Genomic DNA, 8714 nt, shown 5'->3' with positions numbered 1-8714 from the left:
GAACTGGACAGTTAAACTTATAGATAGCAAAGAAATGTTGTCTGATATAGTGCTGGAAGATGAGCACCTCAGATTGGAAGACAATCAAAATATGACTGAGAAAGAGATGTCTTGTCATAGTGGAGTTAGCTTTAATGTCAAGGATAGAGTGAAACTTCTTGGATTTTCATTTGCTGGTTGGAACATGAAATATACAAAGTATAAGTCAAGGATTTTTGAAATTTGTCAAAAATGAAATGAAATATTTGAAGATCAATATCCTAGGCATTAGTGAGCTGCAATGGTTTGGTATTGGCCATTTTTAATAAGACAATAACATGGTTTACTGTGCCAAGAATGACAAATTGAAGAGGAACAGCAACACATTCATCACCAAAAACATTTTGAGATCTATCCTGAAATACAATGCAGTCAGTAATAGAATACTATCCATACATGTGGTGGTTAAGTTTGTGTGTCAACTTCGCTTGACCTGGTTGAAAGCCTGGGAAGCTGAATATAGTTATTCCCCATAGTGAGATTGATAATAAACTCCATGGTGAAATATATTGGAGCAGCTGAGTAGCTGATATGGGTATGTGGTCTGCTTCCCGTATATAAAAACCTTGGGGAATGGTTTCTAGCTTATGTCATGCTTGAATCCTGCATGTGGTCATGCTGTTGTTCAGCAGCCTGTCATGCTCTGCTGATCCTGAGACATTCAAAGGATTTGAATTAATGACTTGCTATGTAATTTGGTAACATCGGTACTGTGCCTTTTTACTTGTCAACCTTGGGCTTGTCAACCTTGGGCTTGTCAACCTCGGCAGCCAGCAGCTGAGTGAAGAAAAGCCTCCAGCTTCAGTGGGCCAGAAGCAGGAGGCAGAGCTGAACTCTAAGGTTGAGGGGCTTTGACTTAGCCCCTAGAGCCTGGAACTTTGAACTCAGACTTAAAGCCTCCAAACTGTAAGAGAATAAACTCCTGTTCCTTCCAACTATCCTATTTGTGGTAGATTCCTGTCTGAGTGGCACTAAATAACCAAAACAATATACTAGTTAATATGACTATTTTTTTTTCAATTTTGCACAAAAATCTCTAATGCTGAACATGAAAAATTAATAGATAAATAAATATTTTTATGAACTTCTGTAGTTTGAAACTGATCAAATATATAGTTAATGTGATAATCACCTATGATTGGAATTTCTGGTTGATAACTTGTAATTACTGGTGATTAGAATGCAAAAGTTGGAAACAAAGAGGAAGTATCAGTAGTTGGAAAATTCCAACTTATTCATTGGAAATATCTTTTATAAATGCCATAAATAGTATATCCATACACTTACAAGGAAGACCAGTATATACTACTTTTATTCAAATTTGTGCACCAACCACCAAAGCCAAAGATGAGAAAATTGAAGATTTTTACCAATTTCTTCAGTCTGAAATTGATCAAACATGCAATCAAGATGCATTGAATATCATTGGTAATTGGAATGCAAAAGTTGGAAACAGAAGAATCACTGGTAGTTGGAAAATATGGCCTTGGTTATAGAAATAAAGCTGGAGAATGTATGACGGAGTTTTGCAGGACCAATGAATTATTCATTACAAATACCTTTTATCAACAACACAAATTACTCTATACACATGGACTTCAGCAGATGGAGTACACAGGAATCAGATTGACAATATCTGTGGAAAGAGGTGATGGAAAAGATCAATATCTTTGGCCAGAACAAGGCCAGGAGCTGACTGTGGAACAGACCATCAATTGCTCATATACAAGTTCAAGTTGAAGTTAAAGATAATTAAAAGAAGTCTACGAGAGCCAAATTATGATCTTGATTAAATCCTTCCTGAATTTAGACATCATCTAAAGAATAGATTTGATGCATTGAACACCAATAACCAAAAACCAGAGGAATTGTGGAATAACATAAAGAACATCATCTGTGAAGAAAGCAAAAGATCATTAAAAAGAAAACAAAGGAAGAAAAGATCAAAATGGATGTCAGTAGAGACTCTGAAACTTGCCTTTGCACAGAGAGTAGCTAAAACAAATGGAAGAAATGTCAAGATACAAGGGCTGAACCGAAGATTTCAAAGAGCAGTTCGAGAAGACAAAGCCTGTTACTATAATGAATTATGCCAAGACATGGAGTTAGAAAACCAAAGTGAAGAATATGCTTAGCATTTCTCAAACTGAAAGAACTGAAGAAAAATTTAAGTCTTGAGGAGCAATATTGAAAGATTCTATGGGCAAAATATTGAATGATGCAGGAAACATCAAAAGAAGATGGAAGGTGTTCTGTTTACCTAGTGCCACTCTGACAAGAATATTTCACAAATTGAATGGCCTTAACAAACAGGACTTTATTCTTTCACAGTCTGGAGACTTTAAGTCCAAGTTCAAAGTGTCATGCTCTAGAGGCTATGTGAAAGCCCCCCCAAACATGGAACCCAGCTCTACCTTCTGCTCCCAGCCCACTGGAGCTAGAGGTGTGTCTTCATTCAGGCAACTCCTGGCTGATGAGGCTAACAAGCCCAAGGTCAACAAATAAAATGGCACAGCCCCGATGTTACTAAACCACACAACAGGCCATTAATTCAAGTCCATTATAAGTCCCAAGGTCAGCAGAGCATGGCAGGCTGCTGAACAAATAACACGGCTACATGCAAGGTCCACAAGTGCCATAAGCTAGAGACCTTTCCCCAAAGCTTCTGTTTATATACAGGAAGAAGACCACTACTCAGCTACACAGCTGCTTACAGTAGATTACACCATGGAGTTGATTACCAGTCTCATCATGGGGAATACTACATCCAGGTGCCCAGCCATTAAACCAGGCCCAGCCAAGTTGACACACAAACTGAACTACCACAGAAAAAATGCACAGAGTGAGACCCTATACCAAAAAGAATTGATTGATGTTCATCCATTTCAGGAGATACCATATGGTCAAGAACCAATGGTATTGAAGGAAGAAGTTGAAGTTGCATTGAAGGAATTGTCGAAGAACAAGGCTTCAGGAATTGATAGAATTTCCACTAAGATGTTTCAACTAATGGGTGTCATGCTAGAGGCAGTCACTTGGTTATGTCAAGAGATTTGGAAGACAGCTACCTGGCCAACTGACTGGAAGATATCCTTATTTTTACCCATTCCAAAGAAAGGTGCTCCCAGAGAATGTGGAAATTCTGGAACAATATCATTAATACCACATGTAAATATAATCTTATTGAAGATAATTCAAAAACAATTGCAGCAGTAAATTGACAGAAAACTTCCAGAAATGCAAGCTGGATTCAGAAGATGGCATAGAACAAGGGATATCATTACTGATGTCAGATGGATTTGGCTGAAAGCAAAGAATATCAGAAAGATGTTTACTTGTGTTTTATTGACTATGCAAAAGCATTTGATTGTGAGGATCATAACAAATTATGGATAATGGTGAGAAGAGTGGGAATTCCAGAACACATAACTGTACTCATGAGAAACCTGTACATAGATCCGAAGGCTGTTCTTTGAACAGAACAATGGGACACTTTATGGTTTAAAATCAGGAAGGGAGTGTGTCAGGATTGTGTCCTTCCCCCATACTTGTTTAATCTGTATGCTGAGCACATAAACAAAGAAGCTGGACTATATGAAGAACATGGCCTCAGGATTGGAGGAAGACTCAATAACAACCTGTAATCTGCAGACAACACAACTTTGCTTGCTGAAAGGGAGGATGACTTGAAGTCCTTAGAGAGGAAGATTGAAGATGACAGTCTACAGTATGGATTACGCCTCAATATAAAGAAAAGAAAAATCCTCACAAATGGACCAATAAGCAGCATCATGATAAATGGAGAAAACCTTGAAGTTGCCAAAATTTCATATTACTTGGTTCTACAATCAGCACCAAAGGAAGCAGCAGTCAAGACATCATATGACATATTTCACTGGGCAAATCAGCTGCAAAAGACCTCTTTCCTGTGATGAAGAGCAGATATCTCCTTGAAGACTAAGGTGTGGCTAATCCAAGCCATGTTATTTTCCATTACCTCATATGCATGTGAGAGCTAGACAATGAGTAAGGAAGGCTGAAGAAGAGTCGATGCTATTAAGTTGTGATGTTGGCAAAGAATACTGAAAGTACTGTGAACTGCTAAAAGAACTAACAAATCAATCCTGGAAAAGTGCAGCTGCAATGCTCCTTGGAAGTGAGAATGAGAATGACCAGACTTTGTCTCACCTACTTTGGTCATGTCATCAGAAGGGACCATTCCCAGATTCAAAATGGAGTCTCATCAGTAATCACCACACTATTTCCTTCTAGTATATTAGTGCTTGAAAAACTAGGTACAACAGTTTGAATTAGGGATTTTGGTGCTCTGAACAGCTCATTGAATCAAAGTGCACCAAACTCAGAGGAGTAAAATTAGAAGAAAGGTACAGGGGAAGAAACAAAAGAAGATCTATACTGTGGAGTGTGGACAGGCAGCAGAGAAAGGCCTTAGACACTTCCCTGGGGGAGCGACCAGCAGGCAAGAATGGCCATCTGAGACCTCCTTGGGTCAAGGCAGAAGACACTCCATACCAGTATATCAGCAACCACACCAGCATACCAGCAATCACCCCAAGGATCTACCTTCAGCACCTGATTTTATTGGTAACTAGGGTTGGCTAGGTGCAAATGACTTTGCCCAACACCATTGAAACCCAAGCAAAGAGTCCATTGGTGCTCCAGGAGGGTGGGCTCTCTCCACCCTCAGCAGGTCACTGAATAGGCTTGGGTCAGCTTAGTGGCACTTAGAGGTCTGCACTTGACTTTATCACTAATATTGAGACCACAGATTACTAGCAGGCACTCTCCTAACTCTAGCACAACTGAAACTGAGTGCATCTTTGGAGCTGCAGGTGAGTGGACTCACAGAGAAACTCCAGAGCCTATTGTGGTCTGGGTGGGTTGTGCTGGCACCACGAGCAGGTGGGGCCTGAGAAACACCTGTGGTGGATCGCGAAGCCAGGAAGTTGCCCTGGGTCAGCTTTTTGGAGCTGAGGGACCACAGGAGTGGGGTTTTTAGGTGTGTCTGAGCCTGGCTGAAAGTGGTGACCCCCTAAAAACTAGAGTCTTTTCTGAAATTGAGCTGCGGGCCTGTAAATAAAAGTACCATGTCATCAGTAGCAGCCCACTCAAAACCCTAGAAATTGCCTCTAGCAACAGCAAGGTTTCCTTTTCCACTCCCACCTTCTCTGCCAATAACTTCACTCATCCAATAGAAGAAACCACATTCAGCCAATATAAAACCTCCTGGTTCGAACTTTAAACCCTCTTTACAACAAACAGAAACCCATATCCACATTCCATACAGTGATTCCACCATCACAAAGAAAACTGCAAAGCAACCCAGCATACCTGGATTAATAACTAAATAAAATAAAATACACCAGCTTCACCTTTTCAAAATGTTAAACCATAAAACCAATACAAAACAAATCAACACATAACCAACAGATAAATACAACCTCAGAATATCTAGAAAACAACAGGCAACCTCAAATCAATCAAACAAACAAGCAAACAAACAAAAAACCAGACAAAGCATTAGAAGTAAAACCACAAACAAAGGTCTCATTATACATGGAGGAAAAGGAGACAATAGAATTATCTGAGAAGGAATTTAGAAGATATGTGTATAGAGCTATACAAGAGCCTAAGGAAACCCCAAACAGAAACAAGGAGAACACAGACAGTTCCCAGGAAGAACATAGGAAAATCATTCAAGGACAAAATAATAAGATTAATGCACAATCAGAACTCATACAAAAACAGCAGCTAGAAGTGCAGAAGATGGGTACCAAAATGCAGAAGATGAGTACTAAAATGACAGAATTACACAACACAGTAGAAGCACAAAGAGTAGGTTAGAAGTGGCTGAGAATGCATATATCAATGAGAAGACAAATCACTGGACACTAGCCTGTATGAAGAAAAATCAGAACAAAGATTTAAGAGAAATGAAGAGAATCTAAGAATTATATGTAATGATATGATAAAAAATAACATAAGACTCATTGGAATTCCAGAACAAGAACAGGCGAAAAAGACCACTGAGAAAATTGTGAAAGACCTGCTAACAGAAAACTTCCTCCATATCATGAAGGAAGAAAATATATTTATCCAAGAAGCTCATAGAACCCCACACAAGATAGATCCCAAGAGAAAAACACTGAGGCATATTATAATCAAACTGTCCAAAACCAAAGACAAAGAAAAAATTTTGAGAGCTGCCCAGGAAAAAAGAAATATTACTTATAATAATCAAACAGTCTGAGCTCCAATTACTCAGCAGAAACTATGCAGGCAAGAAGGCAATGGGATGGAATATATAAAACACTGAAGGAAAAGAACTTCCAACCAAGAATTCTATAACAAGCCAAATTATCCATCAAATATGATGGTGAAATCAAGGCATTCTCACAAACAGAAATGATGGGATTTTTGTGAAAACAAGACCAACCCTACAAGAAATGCTTAAGGAAGTCCTTCCAATAGAGAACCCACAACAAAGATCAACAAAACCAAGACACATGGCATCAACACTGAAACCAAATCAGAAATAGATACTCAAAACAAGGCCATAAGACATCATACTTTAAAAACCAAGGAACTCACTCAGCACACAACAACAATAACTAACCTATCAGAGGGAATAAAACTTCTAGGTACAGACCCTCAAATAGAGGGGAAAACAGGACAATCTCTTCGCAGTACACACTGTTCTGAAAATGTACAGACAAGAATATAGTCCAAGGTAACCACAAAGAAAAGTATCAATTCTTCTAAGCAAATCTAGAAGGAAGGAAAACAAATGGTTTTAATAAGCACAAAACCAACTATAAAGAAGAAAAGGGAGAAAGCATTAGCCAACAAACCACACTCAGCACAGAAAAGAATATGGACCAAAGAAACACCAACAAAATGACAAAAAAAAAAAAAGAATGACAGCAATCAATTCATGCCTATCATTAATTACACTCAATGTGAATGGAATAAATGCATCTATCGAGAGAAAGAGAGTGGCAGACTGGATAAGAAAAGAAGACCCATCAATATGCTGCCTGCAAAAGATCCACCATAGACACAAAGATAAAAACAAATTAAGAGTTAAGGGATGGAAAAAAATACACCAAACCAATGGCAACCAAAAAAGAGAAGGAGTAGCAGCATTGATTTCTGATAAAATAGACATTAAGGTAAAAAACATCATAAGACATAAGGAGGGACATTATATGATGCTGAAAGGATCAATTGACAAAGAAGATGTTACAATAATATATATTTATGAACCCAATGAAAGTGCTCCAAAATATATGAAGCAAATATTAACTGAATTAAAAGGGTAATAGGCAACTCTACAGCAGTAGTAGGAAACTTTAACACACCACTTTCAAAGAGGGACAGGTCAACTTGAAAAAAAAAAAAAGAAAACTCAAAAAGGATATAGAAGAACTTAAAAATACAATCAACCAACTCGAACTCATGGACATAAACAGAGCATTTAACCCAACAGAATCACAATTCACATTTTTTTCCAGTGCACATGGATTCTTCTCCAGAATGAGCCATATCTTAGAACATGAAGCACGCCTCAATAAATTCAAAAGTATTGAAATACTGCAAAGCATCCTCTTGGACCACAATGCTATAAAATTAGAAATTAATAATAGGAAGAGCAAGGAAAAAGCATCAAACATTTGGAAGCTGAACACCTCACTGCTCAAAAACTACTAGGTAACAGAACAGATAAAAACTGAAATTAAAAAAAAAATCCCAGAATCAAATGAGAATGAAGATACATCACACCAAAACCTATGGGACACAACGAAAGCAGTACTCAGAGGACAGTTTATAGCAATAAATGCATACATCAAAAAAGAGGAAAGAAACAAAATCAACACTCTAACTCAACAACTCCAATGCAAAATAGAACAACAAAAGAATACTACAGTATCTAGAAGCAAGGAAATGATAAACATCAGAGGAGAAATAAATGAAACAGAAAACAAACCAAAAAAAAAAAAAAAAAAACAGAGAAAATCAACAAAACAAACAGCTGGTTCTTCAAAAAGATTAATAAAATCGATAAACCACTGGAAGACTTAACAAAAGAAAAGAAAGAGAAGATCTAAATCATGAGAATTGTAAACAAAAATTGTGTCATCACAATAGAACCAACTGAAATTTAAAATAGATACTGGCAGAATATTATGAAAAACTGCACCAATAGATTTGAGAGCCTAGAAGAGATGGACAAGTTTCTAGAATCACAAGACTTACCTAAACTGTCCCACTCAGAGATAGAAATCTTGAACAACCCCTTAACAAGGGAAGAAATTGAACAGGTCATTAAAAAAACTTCCCACAAAGAAAAGCCCTGGCCCTGATGGCTTCACTGGAGAATTCTATCAAATATTCAGAGAAGAGTTGACACCTATACTACTCAAGTTATTCCAAAATATAGAAAAAGATGGAATACTCCCAAACTCATTTTATGAAGCAAGCATAACATTAATACCAAAACCAGGGAAAGACATCACTAGAAAGGAAAACTACAGACCAATATCACTCATGAACATAGATGCAAAAATCTTGAACAAAATCCTGGCCAACAGAATACAACATATCAAAAAATTAATACACCCAGACCACGTGGGATTCATACCAGGTTTACAAGG

Source organism: Orycteropus afer, unplaced genomic scaffold (assembly GCF_000298275.1).
Source record: "Orycteropus afer afer isolate SDZICR_OR568_19922 unplaced genomic scaffold, OryAfe1.0 scaffold00269, whole genome shotgun sequence".
NCBI lineage: Eukaryota > Metazoa > Chordata > Mammalia > Tubulidentata > Orycteropodidae > Orycteropus > Orycteropus afer.
The sequence above is the reverse complement of the archived record's forward strand: the minus strand, read 5'-3'. Positions refer to the sequence as shown.